Raw genomic sequence first — 19834 nt, 5'->3', positions numbered from 1 at the left:
AGGAAAGACTGGATGTAGCACTTGGTGCCATGCTTTAGTTTGGTTGATATGGTGGTGCTCGGGCGTATGTTGGACTTGAGAGGTCATTTCCAACCTCATTCTGTGAAAGCCATGACTAGAGTGAGGTCTTACTGGCTTTGCCTTCCACCCACAGGCACCCCAGGCTTAGGAGCTCAGACCCCTGGTCAATGCTAATTCCGCATGGAAATAGAAACTTCCGTTTAAAGCCTGGGTTGCAGCCTGCAATCATTAATGAAATTCACCAATTAAACTAAAAAAAATATTAGACATGACATATCCAAGCCCACAATGCAGGCTTTCCAGGGAAAAAATCTATCACATCACCCCATCAAGAAAAATTGAGGTGGAAATAAATGATGGTGTGGTTAGTAAAAGGAAGTCATAAAATCATGGTTTATATTTTTGAGGGCAGACTATAATCAATTCCTACACCCAAACAAGGAATAGAATAAGCAAACCTGAGCCTAAATTTTAAGGGAAAATTACCTAGACGTTGAAAACCCACACGGAGGATCCAGGCTGTTTAAACCTGGTGTTTTTCCATGGGACTAGATAGACTTCAAGCATGCTCAAAAATTGTTTTGAAAACACTGTGAGCCTAGGAGTAAACTGCTTGAAGTCACCTGGCTGCTTCCTCACTTGCATACCTTGGAAATTAAAGCTTTATTCCTCTAATCATATTATAGAGCCAAATTGACCAAAGCTATGAAGATACCCTTGCCAGACCCTGAAGTTTTTTGGAGGAGTGACTCCTCTATCACAAGACCCCATCGCTGTCACAGAGAAGAAACAAGCTGTGCTGGGTGTCTGGAGCTAAGTGTCTAACCAGCATTGTGTGTAAAAGTCGAATACTTCTGTAATGCATTCTGAATATGTTAGTACAGCTGCTTCTGTGGTGTGTTTTGCCTTGCAGCCCAAGAGAAAAAGAAGATTAAAAAGCATCAAACATGTCACTAAGCCCTAGGCCTGCATGCTTTCTGTATGCTTTGGAGTCTAGCTTGCATTTCTTCTTGAGCTCAAAAAGAAACATTCTTTCAGATTTCTGCTGAGTTGTCTTCTCCTTTCATGGAAATTACAATAATAGGAAGTAATAAATGTTCAGATATGCTGTCAGGCACAGAAGGAGATTAACTTCTTCTCTTATATCCTGGTGGAGTCCTCTAACCATTAAAATATTGGATAAAAGAGTGGGATGGGACATATCTTGTTGAGAGGAGGACTGACACTCCCTACTTCAAGCCCTCACCTTTGCTCCTAAACCATGTTTGCCTCACAATCTCTAAATACCATAAAATGTTAGTTTTGCTTATTCTTAAATAAAACTTAACTGGCATTTGTCACTCAGTTAATGAAAGTCCATGTGGGAAGAAGTAATGCAAGAAAATCAGCTGTGCATTGATGCATTCTCTGACGGCTGCATTCCTCCGACACTTCCACTAGATGCCTCTATTGTAATTAAACTTCCGAAATGTACTTCCTGTTTAGTCTAACCATTCAAGGCATGTTATCAAGACCTTTTCTCTTTATATTACAGCTAAAGTACATGATTTGCAATCATTAAAAAATCCCCAAGCCCATTTTAAAGCACACATCACATCAGCTTTATACAATATTAATAAACAAAGCAACTTTATGTTGCTAGTTTCTATCATCTTCTAATTAATTTATAACCCTTTCCCAGCAACCAGTCAACGAAAGGTCACACGTGGACCCATATGCAAAAAGTAGACATAATAATAAAATATATGTACTTTTGAGTAATAATTGTAGAGTTTAGGAAATAAAGAGGCCCATGCAATGGGTTATTGGCTCTGTGATGGTGCACGCTGAAATTCAATTTCTTTAATTGTAATAATTCAAGCTAAGAGTACAAGGAAGGATTTCCTACCCACTTTTTTTTCACTTGGGTATTAGTTCAGTTTTCTTGTGGAACATCCTCTATCCTGGCTATGAAAGTAGTTAGTTATTCTGTTCAAAAGAAAGCAAATTCTGCTGTATAAATTGTATTAAGACACACCTCCCAGTGGTACCCCTGCCCTTAAAGCTCCTTAAAATAAAATTCTAGGAAGGAATTGCTGCTCTTTGGCAAATTTGCCAGGTACCTGTTTTGCTAAGTTATTAACAGAGAAGCAGTGTGGCTCCCCAAGGAGCCAAGGGAAGTTTGGTAATAAATTCCTTCTCTGCCTCCTAAGTAGATCCATAGAGTGAGAGATTTTCTCACAAAACCTGAGACCTTTGTGACGGAAATCTTGTCACTATAGCTTCCTGTAAATTGTCAATCTTGATTGCTGGTGCTACACGATAACAATGCCAAATAAAAACATTTTTACCATCTGCTCTAAAGGGAGGAGCCTTGGAACCTCCCTAATAGAGTCACTCTGGAAAATGATGCCATGAGTCACTAGGAACAATGGCTCATGCATGCTCAGTTTTTCCTCAGCTTTGCTTACAATCACTGTGCTTGAAGGGCCTAAAGTTGGAAGGTAATTCACTTAGTATCTGGTGTCCAGGAAAGAGTGCTAGAATAACTTTAAATAGGCCACAGGGGAGAGAGGAAGCTCATGGGAGTAGGTGGAGTATGCATTTCTTCATTCCTGAACATATGGTTGTTGCTTGCAAATTAAGAAACAGCCTTTCTTTTCAGCATCCAGATGCAGTGCTGCTCAGTGGGTGGCTACCAAGGACATTCCCTTTGCCCAGAGCAGCTCCACCCCACAGCTGAATAAAAGGGATGTTTGCAGAAATGTCTATAAAGGCCTCTTTTTCCCATCTTAAAATAGAATGAAAGGAAGGAGATGATCCATAATCAGGTCAGAAACAGCTTCCTAGAAGGGGAAGAAAGATTTACCAATGTTTTGTAAAGAACTATGTATCTGAGTGTGCTGAATCCCTGGAAAATTATTAAAACCTTCGTTTTCAGAAAAAAAAAAAAAATTACTGAGCATCTTTGTGCCCATTAATTCTAGTAGAGATTTTTACTTTGGTCCCACACAGAATTTGTTCTCAGTTATCAAGTGTGGGATGTCCACTACTCCTGCTACAGACCACTACAGAGTTCTGCTCCCCATCTGACTGCCAGGACCACATGCCACTCAACAGCTTTTCTCTCAGAATTTCTGCATTTGATATGTTCCCCTGCTAAATTTAAAAAAAATTCAAGTCTACCATGTTCTTGAAAATTTCCTCTTCTTTATAGTAGTCTACACAAATTTAGTATGCTAGTAAGTGTTAAATTAATCACAATGTAATAACTTTCAGTATATTCTGATGGGGCTAGGTGAGCTGAGACAGCTCAAAGTACAGTAAACTCATAAGTGATTTTGCTAGTACATGCAGTGTCCACAGCGTGGGGCTGTTTGCTAGTACATGTCTGTTGTGAAAGCCCAGGGGTTTTTTTTATTTCAGAAGAACACCATTACTACAGACTCTGGTTTGATTTCAAAACCCCTTGAAGTTTGTGTGCAAAGGATGCTTTGTGTTCATCATTTAAGTCATTCAGCTAAAATTTTCTACATCTCTGTTTGGAGTTGTATTCTGTTTATGTTCTGGATGTAGATAGTAATCAAATATGTTCCCCGAGATTGCAATCTATCCTACACAAACAGGGTTAGATTGTAGTAAAGGAGCAGAGCTTCATTTGTGTTGGACTGCTGCACATTTAGCACCCCTGTTCTTCAGTCTGAGTTTGTAAGAGTCACAGAGAGGATTAAACATGAGACTTTATAAAGAGCAAAACACAAATGTTGAATATAAATATATCAGATATAGCTGTGAAAAACTTTGATATACTCAGTTATGTTTTTCTCTTTATGTTCCTTCTGTCATTTTTCAGCCCATCAAGGTCAATTATGCTCAAACATTGTAATACTTGTTTTGTGGTTCCTTGTTTCAGTTGCAACAGTGGAAGAGTTAGAGACAGACACTTCATATTCTGTATGTGAAGTTGATACTGGAACACCAAAAAGCTTTTTGCCTTCTGTGAGCTAAAAGAGCACCTGTCATTAGGTCTAATCTACCAGCAGAATAATTCTGTGTACCACCTTCTTCCTCAGTTAGACTCTTCCCTGTGTTTGTAATACATCTGGATGTCTTCCTGAAAGGCTGAAGGGCAGCCATTGGATTCCAAGCCACTGCATCAGCAGGTGACCTTAGCATTTAATTCCCTCTCCATGTGAAATTCATGCCATCTCTGTGATACATTCTTGTCCACATTCATTTTACAGCCATCTAATTGCCATTAGAAAACAATTCTTCATTTGCCTTCTAATGAAGAAATGTTGAAGTGAGTATTCAGCTGAATATTTGTGGGCTGACCTACTCACTGCTATTTAAAAACCAAAGTCTCATACCACACAACAGCACAAGGGGGCATGAGTTTTCAAAATATTTTCTTGTTTGGTTTTCATTGCTAGCTTTGCCTGAAGAGATACATCCTACTTCCTAGAAGTCCCCCCAGCTTGATCCAGATATCCAGAAAGCTCACCTGTGAGCAAAGTGCCTTGAACTTACCTTGCCTCATTTACTGCAGAGTTCAAAACTGTGCTGCCTACATTTTTACTCACTGATTTTTTGAATGACACATATCTGTGTGAACACCTTGGTGAAGCTTTTGGAGGTTCAAAATACAAATTTAAACATCAATACCAATCTGTTCTTCATCTCTGTTAATATTTTAAACAGTACCACCTATAATGTTGGCATCTTGCCTAAGTGACTGTCAACCAACAAAACATATGTGCTAGCAAAACATATGTGAGTGCATGTATATATGTATATACACTTAATGCTTGTTTCTAAATGGGTAAGAAAAAGTCATTCTAGCAAATATTTTATTTACAATAACTTTAATAGCTAAATTAGTGCCTGAAATTTTTGTCTCTGGAGTGGAAGACTGCTCTTGCCTGTTCTACCCAAAATTGTTGGAGGAGGAGGATCATTTGTATGCCCTGTACATCTCTTCATGAGAGCTTTATAATTATGTTGGCTGCCACCTGAATATTCTGCTTTCCCTTGACTGAGTGAATGTATATAACTTAATTTATTATTTCAAAGGTGCGTTCAGTGACAGGTTCTTTGATTTACATCACAGTACAGAATAAACCTCTGAAAAAAAAGCAAATTAAGCCGTGCTTATGGCTGTTTCACCAAAAAGAGTTTGAGCAGTCATTTGAGAAGAGCAATGCAGTTGGAGCACACCAGTGAGCTCATGTAGCACTACCATCCTTGCTGCTGATGCAGAGGCTGCATGAGCAGACAGGGAGGGGGATTGACAACTGGCTGAACGGCCAAGCCCAGGGGTGGTGATCAGTGGCATGAAGTCTAATTGAAGACCAATTCAAAAGACATTTAGATATGTCCTGGGGCAACCAGCGATAGCTTGCCCTGAACAGGGGGCTGGACCAGATGATCTCCAGAGGTCCCTTCCAACCTCAACCACTCTGTGTTCCTCTTAATATGGCTGTGTATTTTAAGAACAGCTTTGGCTTTTCAAACCACAGAGAAGCATGGTTTCAGAGCTTCCTTGGTGGCTAGTGGGCTTACCATTCTTTGTGACAATGCCTCTTCCTAAAACACATTTTAAAATCCCTTATCTTAAATAATGAGGTTTAGGTAATGTTGAAACTAGTAAAACCTTCCATACAATTAAAAACAGAATGTGGCTTTTTTGGTAGTAGTCAGTGCAGGTACAGCATCTCTAATTTCAATTTACCAGATTCTGTTCCTTGCAGAATGATGCTCTCTCTTTACTTATCATATTGCCAGTCTTCAGGCATTTAGGCTGAAATTTTCCAGGTTGTGTTTCTTCCATGGTCTCTGTTTGGAAACTGAGAACACTGAAAACTGCTCTGGACATCCAAAATAGGGAGGCAAGATCTCATCTTAGAGAGGCTAACAATTCTTGGGTTTATTTGAAATATTTAACCATTACTTCAAATTCAACAAGATAATCTCCTTTTAATGTGGGGGAATGTAATCTAATGAACAGGCACTGAAATTTGACCACGGTATTAGTATCTGAAAACATAAATCACAGCTGTTCAAAACCAACCTAAACTTTTAAAGCATACTCTGAGAAACATCACTTGGAAAGACTTGTCAAATTTACAAATGCCCTCAGCATATTTTTATTGGACCAATAGATATTTCAATGCATTTTAAAATAATTTCAATTTATGAAGCAGCTATCCCTTTCTTCCTCCTGAAATACAGTATAATTAGGAGTCTTTCAGGGAAAAAATTGGAAGCAGTGATTAGGCCTGTACATGCAGGTAGAGAGAACCTTGATCTGAGCTGCTGTGCAACACAGCTGCTTCTTCCAAACTGGCCTGGGTGGTTCATAAGAAGTAGAAAGACCCAGAATCTACAGAGGGGAAGAGACAGATTTTGTAGGTCACCTGGAACACATTTTACAATTTTACCTTTCCTTTATGTGTTCGCACTATTCTCATCTTCACTGATGATGATTTCCAGTGGTGGAGTTCTTTTATTGTGTTTATCGTCTCTCGTATCTCAGCGTGCATGGCAGAAACCCCTGTTATTTTAGCATGGTTCATTAGCAGTATGTCAAACAACAAGAATGTTTTAAAATACAAAATCCACTTCTAACAATATATAAATTAAAAGGCAAAACCGCATTATTTTCACACCTTGCCAGAACAATTTTTTCTTACCACAGAAGCAATTAATGTTGCATCATCTTTCTTTTCATATTACAGTCACAGTGTTTGACTCAAGAAATGCAATTTTCAGTTTTCTGTGTTACCATTACATACACACATGAAGTCGTATTCACAGGAAAAAAAATTTTAATTTTGAATAAAACTTCTGAAATCTCTTGAGAAGCTAGAAATGAATAATAAAGAAACCATTCACTGCTTCTTGAAATGGACTCATTACAATGAAAATTGCCAATATTTTTTTCCTTTGGTGTTTCTGGAAAAAATAAATCCCTAGAAATGCTGTAAAGATAAAAAGTATCTTCCATAGCATATTTCAAGTTTGCACAGCAAAACTAAGACTTCTGTTCAAAAATCTATTAAAACATTATCTTACCTAATATTACTAGAGGGACAAAAAATATTAACTATGGAAGGTTTTTCATTACACAGAAGTCTCCAGTTATGGCTCAGACAGAGACCATTACTGTCATTTCACATTTATATCAATTAGTGTTCTATCCTTACCTTGCATCCTGCTTTTCAGCTTGTCATCAGATATTGAAATAGAAATGTGAAAAATTTCCTTGGGGGTATGGTTTAGGGAGGCAGAGAAAGTAATTTAGAGAAGATGTTTGAGGGAATGAGTTGTGAAAGAGTGGAAGCCACATTTTGGAGAAAGTATAACAGTTAATATTGGAAACTCCTTGGTTTAAGTCAGTATTAAAAAAAAAAAAAACAAACTGAGGGATCTCTCAAACTTTAGTGATAGCAATAAGAATACAAAGATATAAATTAGCAAATAGAAGAAAAGATGATGGTTCTTATTTGCAGTATGTGACCCAAGTAAACAGAAGAAAATTAATCTGAAATATAATAAAGACATAAAAAAGAATTTTATATTTTGATTAATATATCCTGCTTTAAAACAAAATTAGCCATGCATGTGCCTGATGAAAATGCCCACAGTTACACTACATGTTTATTATAAGCAAAATGTCACCTCATGCCAGTAAGAAATACATAATAACACTCAATAGATTTCTGATACAGGATTTCGAATTGTTCTATGATACATTTACTTTCAGATATTGAAAATCACTGTACTGGCTTAAAAGGGCCTCATTTTCAACAGGTGGGAACCTTGCTGTTTCTAAATTTGTCCTGAAAATATCCCCATCTGAAAATTCAAATATTTAGTTAAGTGAACTGGTAAGTTACTTTCAAAATCATGACCAAAATGTCCAATATTCTTTAGCAGTGCCCCAGGTCAGAGTTAATAAAATTCCCCCTATGGCTTTTTCACCCCTAGGCTGGCAGAGAAATCCTATATAATTATAGGTTACAAGCTGGTTGATGGTGACTTCGTGAGTCACACAAAAGGATAATGAGACATTTCTTTTATAAAATGCATTTAATGAGTAATGTTTCGACTTATTCCTTTCTCATTTAAATGGATACTTTAGCTTTGTATCTCTGATTTCCTACCTTTCCAGAAAAATGCTTCACATACTACAATATACATGCCAGTTTATGAATCATAGGCTTTTCTGATTTTTGTTAAATTGTCAGTTTAATAACACAAGATGTGAAAAGACAGTCAACACCATATCAGATAAAATGCCAATAGCAGCTCACTGGGAGTGAAATAGCAGCAGTGTGGTTTTCACTCCAAACTTCTTCATAGAACTGTGTTCCTTAATGCCATTCAGTAATCTATTCCCATTTAAATGAAATTCACACCTGATATGGAAAAGACTTAAATTTAAAATGCTTTAATGTAATAATATATAAGTAAATAATACATAAACTGTATTTTCACATAATATTATCTGCACTTGTGGGTTTTTTTCATTCTTAATTCATAGGGTTATGAAATGTTCTTTTGTTTTCAAACAGCTGGGGATAAAATTTCTGGTTTGTAAATCTTCAAATTGATTAATTAGGCATCTAATATATTACCATATTGCTAATATCAGAAATATTATATTTTAAACAACAATAAAAAAAAGTTTATTGCATTTCTCCAGGCTTGCTCCTCTGTGTTTCTCCAATTACCCCATGCTAGCCTATTTATCAGATTAGCTCTTTTTCTCCAGCCACCCATCCAGCACAGGCTCAGAAGGCAGTCAGCACTACTCCAAGCCTCTTACTGGCATATGCCACACACAAACATTCCAGTTACTGCTTCCTGTGGCCACCAGCTTGTGTTCCAGACAAAGAATCCAGTTTCCAACAAATAAAATAATATTTTCTTTCCTATTCAGGATCCCAGGTTTGAACTGAGAGCCCCAACTGCAGTAAAGGGATACTCTTTAGTCTGATCTGGACTTAATGCCATGGTTATAGTAGGTTTGCTAACAGTGCAGTGCAGATGCTTTAACAATTTTCAGGCCTCCTTAAAGACCACAATATCTCCTTGTCACCCTGCTGATGACAATGGTCATTGTCATGGTCCTTCTTTATATCCAGGCTGCACTGACCACAGTTAAACAACTAAAATGTGTCTTCCCAAACCTTGTCACTGACTGGATATCTTATGCCTGGAAGCACAACCATACTTTATCCTATGTAAAATAAATGTGCTGGTTTGGGTTTTTTTTCTTCATGTCCGATTCCTGTGGAGCTTCCTTTTCTATGAGTTACATAATTTAGTGACTTCAGGAGGTTCTTTCCTCTTTTTCAGTCAAGCCCAAAGAAATGCATAACAATTATTAAGGGAAGACATAGAATTATTCATGCTGTGTGAGGCAAATGGGTGAAGATTATCAGTAATGCATTCAGGAAAATTACTTTTGTTCATGATAGAAGCACTATAAAGTCTAAGATATTATTTGTTTTGTAGCAAAGATCTGAGCTTGATGCCTATTTAAAACACATTGTTTTAATTTCATTAACAACATTTTTTTGATGATGAATAATCTTACAGAAAACTCATTAGTTATATTGAGACTAGCTAAAAACTGAATGACAGTTTTACTTAAATTCTGTGATTTTCAGGGGCTTTGAGTATTTGGCTATAGCATTAACTGTAACATTTTTTATGTACTTCACTCTAAATAATAAAATATTAATACTGTTCTTTCCTTCTTTTAAAAATGAGAAAATGTCCTCATTAAGGCATTGTATAAGACTGCAAACAAAATTATTGCTTGTTGGGTTTCCAATAAAATTGCATATATTCTATTTAAATAGTTTTTTCTATCCACTTTTCAGGCATTATTATTATTATTATTATTATTATTATTATTATTATTATTGTTGTTGTTGTTGTTGTTATTGTTATTGCTATTGTTATTGTTATTATTATTACAATTACACAATCTCATGAAACTGACAAATCATGTTTTCAAAGTTTAAGAAGGGCAATTTTGCTACTGTTTACATGGCATTTCATATCCTTCTCCCTTAAAAAAAATTAATTAAAGTGCTTGAGAATTGGTACTTAAATATCCAGAGACCATGGAAATGTATTCTCTATAGGAGTATCTGAAGGAAAAGATAGCTTCTCATTATTTTTCTGTGTATAGATGAATATTGCCAGATTTGTAACACTGCTCCTTATCTAAATCTTCATCAGGTACCTGTAGTGATTTATGTAAACATATTGCAGGGAGCAAGAGATATTGCAGAGTTACGTATTCAAATAGGATAAAAACCAAACCCACAAGTAAACCCCAGAGACTGATAAGAATACAGTAAGTCTAAAATTCAGGGAGTTTCTTCATTGTTAGGTAGTACTTAGCCTATAATCTTAAATGCTTTTTTAAGGTATGCGTAGTCTTAAAGGGATGATCGTATTTCTCTCTCTGATGCCCTTCAAGTGCAAATCCACAGAGATGCCAATTTACAGCTAACCAAGGGAATCTTTGATTTACAAACCTTTCTTCAAAGTTCACCAGAAAGCAAGATCTTTTCCTGATCACAATCAATAGTAAATTAGAAAGCATTTTAAAATAAGCGATACTCAACTGTGCTTGTCCTAGAGATTGTGGCAAACCATAGAAGTTGACAATTCTAATTCACTCAGCTTGTATTTCCTCCTTCTCTTGTAGCAAAAATCAGCTGTGATTCTTTATAAAATGTTAGGATAGTCTTAGAGAAGCCTTCCTTTCTTGGTTCTGGCAGGCAACAAGCAGTGAAATGCTCCTCTGTGAGGAGAAGTAGAGAAACAAATCTCTTCTTTCAGTTTATTCACCACTGAAGAAAAATTACTGGTTTTGACTTACAAATACTGCCTAAGTTTATATTCTTATATTAGCAATGATTAGTACTTTGGGCAATCATTCTTCTCAAATGGAAGAAGCAAGCAGTTTAAAGTATTCTCCCTAAAAAAAACAGGGAAGAAACTCTGCATTCTATTCCACTGTTTTAAAATATTAATGAATTTGGAATATTCAAAGATGTGTTTCCCCATAAAGTTTTTTTTAAAGGCAAAAATATAAAACATGATGTTTCTAAAAAAAAAAAAAAAAAAAAAAAAATCAGTTTGTAGGATTGAGATCTCCAGGACCAGATTAAAGTATCTATTCACAGGGAAAACTTGCCCCAGTATTATCTTTCCAGTATGGATTGTGGTTTGCTTTTTAAAGGTTCAAAAAACACCACTGGAAGCAAGGCAAGGGGTTGGTCACAGTATTTGATTTCTGTTAGAAAAGCTCTTCAAGCTCAATGCACATAGAAAGCAAAATGTGGACAAAAAAGCAGTAGTATTTCTATATGGATTCAGAAATAATAATATTTAAAGCATTATATAAAAATAACCTTGTGTTTTAGAAGTGTTGGTCCCCATTCCCTACCTTTGCTTCAAGTAAACCATTACTTCAAATTTGGAATTGCATGCAACTTAGGATGAAATATCTGAATCTTTTACCTTTGAGTCAGCTGAATATTACCATTACTGAAACTGATGCTGAACACATAGCCCTGAGAGTACCCCCTTGGGTTTTAAAACATTGGAGTAACAGACTCTTTTACTTGTCCAACAATTGATTGAGTTTTCAGATCTCTTCTGGGGTTTTTAAATGAGTTAAAAGCATGGCTCTTTCCTACTGTTCTTTGCTTTTATAAGTATTACTGTCTATGCTCCATAGTGTTGATCCTAAGCAGGATGACCAATTACACAAAAAACATTAATAAAACCATAATCAATCTTTATGAGAACATATATTTAGCAATGGGGTAACCTCAAGAGAAACAGACACGTATTCTGAAGCTCTGAGAAGGAAATGGTAACCTATAATGATCTTGCACATCAATGTTCTATTTGGATTTACTAACCAACCATCTAGAGGTAGGATTTCCTTTATTCTCAATGGTCACAGCTCCATCAGCATTTATATTAACAGCCTTGGGGAAAGGCCCTGAAGCAAAATAATTTTTGATTTAGACTGTTTCTCTTTGGAAGCACAATCCATTTTATTCCTCCATGTAGACATCTACTCTGAGTTATTATGGCCAAAATGATTAATTTAAAACCTCTTTTATGTGACATAAAATTCAGTAGAAAACTCCTGTGTTTGCTAAATTTTAGGGGCCTGCGTGAAAATCCACCTGAAAAAAATATCCTTTTTTTTTTTCATAGCTGTAAGACAAAAAGTTGCTAATTTTAAACTCAGTAACAGCTCGGGGGTTTCATTCTTTTCAGATGAGCACACAAACTTCTGGAGAAAAAAAGTTATGAAAGTGATACATTATTGACTCTGGGAACAAATTTATGAAGAAATAAATTCTTTCAAGTAGTATCTGCTGGTCATGGGCATTAAGAGAGACAGAATGCACCTAGACCTCTTGAAACAAAATGCAATACAATAGCTGTGCTGGCCAGGCCCCATCAGCAGGTTGCTGCTGACATGGAAGGGAGCTACTGAGTCACTAAAACCACTGCTGTAATGTTATGTGTTTCTTGGCAATCTTCTAGACACATGATGAGGTCTGATATTGCTTAATTTCTAAAAACTGATTTTATTATTGGCTACAAATAGTAAAGTGCCAGCTGGACCTTACCTTGCTTTTCATTCTGGACTGTCCAAGCCATACTACATGGGTAAAGATCAGGAAGAAACCTATGTAGGAAGAGAGGTCATGAGAGAGCAGAATCACTACAGAAAGTGGAAGTGTTGTACAACATCTTTTGTCTAGGAGAGGCTGTAACATGTCCAGAGAAGGCAACAAAGACGTTGAAGGGTCTGGAGTACAAGTCCTGTGAGGAGTGACAGAGTGAGCTGGGGGTGTTCAGCCTGGAGAAAAAGAGGCTCAGGGGTGACCCCATCACTCTACAGCTCCCTGAAAGGAGGGTGTATCCAGATGGGGGTCAGTCTCTTCTCCCAAAAAACAAGCAATAGGGAATGGCCTCAAGCTGCACCAGGGGAGGTTTAGATTGGGTAAAGTGTTGGCAAGCATTGGAACCAGCAGAAGTTGTTGTATCACCATCCCTGGAGGTATTTAAAAGGTATGCAGGTATTGTACTTATGGACATGGTTTAGTGGTGGACTTGAGCATTAGGTTAATGGTTGGACATGATGATCCTAAAGGTCTTTTCCAAACTAAATGATTCTACAAAAAAATCTCCCAGAAGTGTTTTACCTGTTCCCGAAGTTTGACAAGTTCTGTTTTACAGTTTGTCCTGCACCACATTACTGTTCCCTTGTTTGTCAGAGTTAAGTGCTGTTAAAAACCCAGAATTAGTTTAGCTTCTGTGCTATTGTTCTTAATGTTAGTCATGTATTTTTATGAAGTTAGATAATTACAGTTTGGTTGCAAGAATTTACAACTGGTAGAAACTTTCATAAGTTGTCTGTTCAATCTTAGAATATTTAATAAAATTTTCCTATAGTAAAGAAATAAATTAGGGCAGTGATACTTGATTACTCATAAAAGTACTGTAACAGTTAAATATTGACTTGGGGTGAATAACTTCAAAAGCAATATTGTGGTCCCAGGCAACTGGAGCCTAATGTCTCTTTAACATTTGTATCCTTGGCTTATGGAAATAATTTCAGCAAACTTTGCTTAGTACTCTCCTTGGAACGAAGGAATAGAAACACCATCTGTTCTCATCAAACTTAGGCAGTTCATATATTACCTTCTCACAAATATGAATAACCATTTAAACAAAACATACCCCTTTTGAAAGCATTAATCACACATCTATGCACATCTAACTAGAGTGTACATAACTTAGAATAAATTAGAAAATGCAGAATCAAATGTCAACTCCACCATAGCTGAAATTAGTGATACATCTGTAAGATGAATCCTGTTACTTCAGGACTGGCCCAGCCTTGATCTGAAAGTGCAAAGAAACAAGTAATATTGGGGGAAAAAACCACCCACTCAATCATTTGGGGTCTTTTTCACTAAAAATATGTATTTATTTTTAATTTTTAGAATAATTTTTAATTTTTAGAATAATTTTTTCACTTTTCAATGTTTGTAACTTTCACAAGGATCTTAGTGTAGTATTATAATACACATATCTTTTTAATTAAAATAGGATAACAAAGCAGCTCATGCAGAGCAGACCCCAAAATATAATAGAATTTCACAGCTCTTGGTGTTGAAAAACCAAGAGCTGTGAAATATTCTAAAATTCTAGTAGTCAACATTATACCTGTCAGTGCTGAAGCTTAAACTAAGCTGAAAATTAAGGACAAAATTGTGAAAAGAAAAAGGAAAGCACACCAGTATGGTATAGATGATGAGAGTATAGTCATTCTCTTATTCAAAGGGATTAATGACTTTGATAATTAAAATATTTAAATAATATCAATTTTCCATAGTTATAAAATTTTTGAGGTATATATACAAGTATATTTAAAAGAAAAATCAGTGAGATAATTTTATCAGCAAGCAAAAAGGTTTCCTCAATCCCTTTTACAACACAGGCTTGAAAAGAGCAAGATGACAGTGACATTTGAATGCACTGTGCATTGTCTCTTACTGTGTCAGATTTATCAAAATGTGAAGTATGTAAAAGACCGGAAAATCCCAATAACCAATGGAAAGCAGATCAGTCGCTATAAGAAGAATCACTTGTAATCTACTTCTCTTCTCACTTCAGAAGAGGTGTTGTCAGAAAAGAGCTGACAAGAGTGAAAATTCTGTATGGTGTCTGTAAATCCAAGCCATAAGGCACCAGATCAATTTTTTTTTTTTTTTAATTAGCAAAAATCCTTCACCAGAAATGCCAGCTGCCAATACCCCAGACAAGAATATTCTATTGCACAATCTAAGGAAGCATTTTGTTAAACACAGAGCAGCCAAAGTTTGTGCTGGTTTCAGTTTCTGAATCTGAGTTTTTAACAAGCATGTAATAAAACAAATTGATCACCAAGACAAACTCACAGTAAGGAAAAGTGGGGTTTTTTAAAAATTATTTTTCAACTATGAAAACATGCTTGAATCTACTGTTGCTTTAATATCTAAAGCTCAGATCTTTCTGATATATAATGCAGTTCTTCCTTATACTGAATGTTCACTATTAATTATGTCTGTCACATAAAATGTTAGTTTTATAGATCAGCATAGATAGATATTAATTATTAATCTGTTGGGAAAGCAAAGATGTAACAATGAGTAATTTTTATTGAGTACACCATCCTGCATTACAAATCATAAGACAAAAACAGATTCCTGTTCTGTGACAGGATCAGGTATCATTGTCAGCACAGACACTACCCTGCCTGCATACTTTGCACTGAATGATTGCTTTCAAGTAAATATATTATTTTCAATAGCTGGTATATCAGTAGCTAGAAAACAAGCCATTGCAAGTGTCATGCCAGCTGTGAAGCAAACAGTAGCAGATTCAGGAGACCAGCCAATGCCATGTGCTACACGATGCTTCTTGATGGCAAATAGTTCAGTGCTGAAAAAGGTGTAATTCCCCTACATATTTGCTGTCAGCAGGTCAGGTATATTTACTCTCACAGTCAGTCTTGTCCAGACATTCTGGGAGTTTGTGAAAAATATTTTTACATGTGTATAAATAGATAATATCTTGAAAATCCTTACTGGGGTGAATATCTCTATGGGAAAGACCATGGAAATCCATTTCTCTGTTAATTGTGTAGATTGAGTTAGTATGTGGCATACAGAAAAATGCTGTTTTGCTTTAAGTTATTTCCTAGTTTTACAATACTGGAGCAGAATGGCAAAATTGCAGTAGAAAAACCTGCTGGTAATAAACTCCTGACTACAGCTCATGGAGAAAGACAAGGAACATTGTGACAAAGCACAAAACTTAACTGAGGAAAATAAAGCAAAATGGTAAAGCACAAAAGGGTATTAAAGCTAAATTAATATAAACACCTCACCCTGAGGTCTTATTTTGTCAGCGAACTATGGATCACAGTAGTGCACACTAAAACATGCCAGCTATGTTTTATTATTTTGTTTTCCATCCCTTCATGTAATTTAAAACATATATCACAACGGCATTGTAATGCAGCCATATATCAAAGAAATAACTTTAAAACATTCTAGTTTCTACCATCTCTTTCTGAAGAGAGCTTATTGTGGAAAGAGGAGAGAAATTTATAATATACATTTCTTCTTCCAAGGAGCAGCAGAAGCAGGTCTGGTCTGTAATGGGAGATGAGGCAGGAGCTGAGGGTGACCCCGGCAGGACAGTGTCCTCACCCAACACAGCACAGTCCAACAGGGGCTCAAACAAACAAAGCCATGGACAAACAAAGCCATGTGCTGCAGAGCCAAGCACATCCAGGGATGAATCAAGTCCAGGGATCACTCAGGGAGCCCAGGGACCCCAGGACTCTGCCAGCCAGAGACAGCAGGGGACAGGGCTAAAAATAAGTGTAGCAATCACCTTAACCGAGAGACAGGTCAGCAGCTCAGGGCTCAGGTGGAGGTGCTGGAGCCCATGAGCTCCAGGATTGAAGGGTCTGTAACAATAAATGCTCACAGGCATCAAAATGAGCATCAATCAAAGATGCAGTCATGGATGGTATGATGGAGAGGGCCTGTAGCTTCAGACTCTTGCTGAGCAAAATGGCTTTTGTTGAAGTATTGCTCTAGATTAAATGTGTCCCCAACTCTGTGTGGCAAATTCGTTTGGGACATCCTGGATTGGTGGACCTGTTGTGTGTGGCAGGGGAGGTCTCTGAAAAGAGCCTCCATGCTAAATGTGCAGAATGAGAGCACCAGTCCTGTGGTGGAGGTCTTGGAGATAGATTTTCCCTTCCTAGAACCAATCTCCACTGGGATGGAGAAGGTATAAAAATGATACTCATTGAAAAACAGTGCAGAGAAGTCTGATGCCTTTTTTGTCCAAAATCTGTGCCTTCAGTGACATGGATTTTGCTACGTAGGCATTTGCAAAGTGCAGAAACAACTCTCAGTTTGTTCTTGTGCAGATCTCTTAAAGGTACATTTTTTCCTTGAGTATGTTGATTTTCAAGGTATTAATCTCAATTAATATGAATATGAAGACAGATAAGATTTAGGTCCCTAAATTTAATTTTCAGTTGTCTTGAGATTACATATGATGAATTCCTGTTTCAATCTAAGTAAGGCCAGTATTGCACAAGCACATGTAATTAAATATGCAGGGCACAGTGAAAGCTTCTTTGTCATAGTGATAACTAGCACAGAACAGCATTTGAACTTTTTATAAGATCCAGTGACACTCCGGCTCCCATTAATATGGTGACTGTAACATTAACATCACTAATGTCTATTTCCTCTTCTGTGAAGCTGACAAATAAAACAAATGTACCTTTTCCAAATGCCATAATTTTGCTACTAAACATGGCCAAAAACTTTCTCATGAACATGAACCTAGTTTGGTTTTGTCCCATACTATTTGTGGGTAAACACTGTGGTGATTGGACTAATGAATATATGTGTACAACAGTTTAAATGCATAATTGTCACATTATAAAACCACAGTGATGCTGTTTGTTTTGCATAAAAAATTCTGACTTGCTTACGACCTGAAAATGCCTTGGCTTTATCCTTTAGACAAGGTGAAGTATAAATTGTACCTCTTGTGCTGTCATTTCACATCTCAGGCTTTTCTCTTCCATTATCACTTTTGTTGTAACTCTTCACCCAATTTTTTGAAGATATTATCAGCAGTATGGTGGGAGGAATGTTACATAAATGATTCAGGTGACACTTTGTACTAACTAGATGTCACGTTTTTTCAAAGTTGCCTTTTGGGTAGAAGATTCTTGGAGAAATGCTGATCTGTTAAACTATCAGGTTTATCCTACTGTAAAAAAGAAGAGAGGTTTTAAAAAATTGTGAAAAGCTTCAGCTCTATCCTGAAAGCTGTATCAGTCTTGATGACTGGTGCATAGGACTTACTGAATGTGGTTGAATCTGACTGCTAATGAATGGTCTTTTGACTCATCAAAGAAATCTTGGTTCTTACTTGTGACATCAATGCAAAACAATAATTAAAAGCTAAATACAAAATTAGCATGTAGATGAAACAGTTTTTTTTTTTTTTAAAGACATGGTCTGTTCAATACAGACTTGCTGCCACAGCACAGCTATGACAAGAAGTTGTGAATTTCTCATCAATGCTTTTCTAAGTCTTCTGTAAACATGTAGAGGGCTTCTGGCCAAATTCTCCAACATCCCTGCATACTTTCTTCCTTACAAATCAATGAGAATGAGGTGCTCAAATACCTTTCATTCAAAGTATTGTCTTTGGGGAAACAAATGTAAAAGCAAATAAAAATTAAAGTAAATTGCAGCAAAAGAGAATGACACTTGAAACATGAATATTTAAATGAAAGTCAAAATTCTTCTTAGATACAACATCACATAAAACTAAATATATTTTTAAAGACTTCTGTCAGTGAATTCTGGTAGGAAATAATGAGATTACAAAATGAAACAATAATGCTACAGTAATAAATCACTTACCCAGTACTGAATACCCAGCCAAGTCTTATTTATCCTACACAGATTGCTGCGTTGCTCTTTGGTTCATTCTGGCTTGAGTTTATGGGCAAGATTTGGACCATCCAATTTGCTGAGACCTATGGGTACCTTTTGATTTTTGAATCATGAGTTGCAATCTACTGCTGCTTTGTCATTACAGTGTAAATGAGTTATTCATAGATGATCAACTTCTTTCTTGATGGTAATGAGGAAACACCTATCAATTCAACCATAAACAGGAAATTAAGAACCAAAGTAATGACTCTTTTGCTAGCAAACATTTTCCTTTCCAATTACACAGGCAAATGAAGGATTACCTCTTAAAGGGATACCTTTGCATAAAAGCATAAGCAATATTTCTATAAAAGTCTATAAATAAAAGCTCTAATAAGAAATCATAGATGCAGTTTAAAACACCTGAGATTTAATTTTACATTCAAAACCACTAACTCCTAAATGAGTTAACTGGTTCAAATCTCCAAGTCAAACACACATGCATCATACTTATTTTGGAGCCAGATTCCTCAACAAGTTACATTATAAAAAATTTCATTCAAAAGGGATGCAGAGTAAAACTTAAACATTTATTCATTCTGAGCAAAGTAAGAATAGCCCTATAAATACAATGAAGAGCATACATTAATATTTGATCTAACTTTGATACCTTTAGTAATTGTTTTCCAGCAAGATGAAACCACTGTTGCAATAAGGCAGCTGCAGAATGCTAAGGAAGGAGAAAGAAGAGGCACAAATGCCTGTTTCAAGTAGAAGAATGAAATGGTGTGTCTATTCTGAAGAGCCTCAACCATGAGTTGCTTCAGCAGATACTGAAGACATGGGACTGCTTTTGGTGACTTTAGCACGTTCAGAAAGAGCTCTTATTTTCACATATTCATCTGTCCATCCAAAAAGTCAATATTTTTACAAGAAGATATCTGCCTGAGCCTACAAGACTGTCAGTGGTTGTCAATCATTGACTATTTTTAACAATTTCTCTCTCATTTCTGGGTCTCGAGTTTCTGTCTGAGCTTTTTCCTGTTAAAATAGCCATTCCACCAAAAGATCTCATGGAATGTAGCGTAAATGGTGAATTCATAACCCAAAACATGACAACATACTCTCCAAATATCTCAATTAATAAAATGAAAGTAATGTTTCTTTTTTATTGTGGCTCTTATTAGATTTATATCTACATAAATTTGGAAAATGGAAAACAGTTCTTTATAAATTTACCATGAGCT

General features: G+C 36.2%; 1 long non-coding RNA gene across 2 annotated transcripts in view; it reads left to right on the top strand.

The window, feature by feature from the left end:
• Window positions 1–19834, top strand: part of LOC115494522 (uncharacterized) — a 21183-nt gene extending 1349 nt beyond the window's left edge. The window contains exons 2-3 of one of the 2 annotated variants that reach the window (XR_012055319.1): window positions 3914–4163; window positions 19278–19834. This is a non-coding gene — a long non-coding RNA (uncharacterized lncRNA). Of the gene's footprint in view, window positions 1–3913; window positions 4164–4433; window positions 4486–19277 lie in introns of those variants that run through there. The other variant, XR_003959596.4, reaches the window with a different exon arrangement.

Source organism: Taeniopygia guttata, chromosome 3 (genome assembly GCF_048771995.1).
Source record: "Taeniopygia guttata chromosome 3, bTaeGut7.mat, whole genome shotgun sequence".
Taxonomy (NCBI): domain Eukaryota; kingdom Metazoa; phylum Chordata; class Aves; order Passeriformes; family Estrildidae; genus Taeniopygia; species Taeniopygia guttata.
The sequence above is the reverse complement of the archived record's forward strand: the minus strand, read 5'-3'. Positions and strand labels throughout refer to the sequence as shown.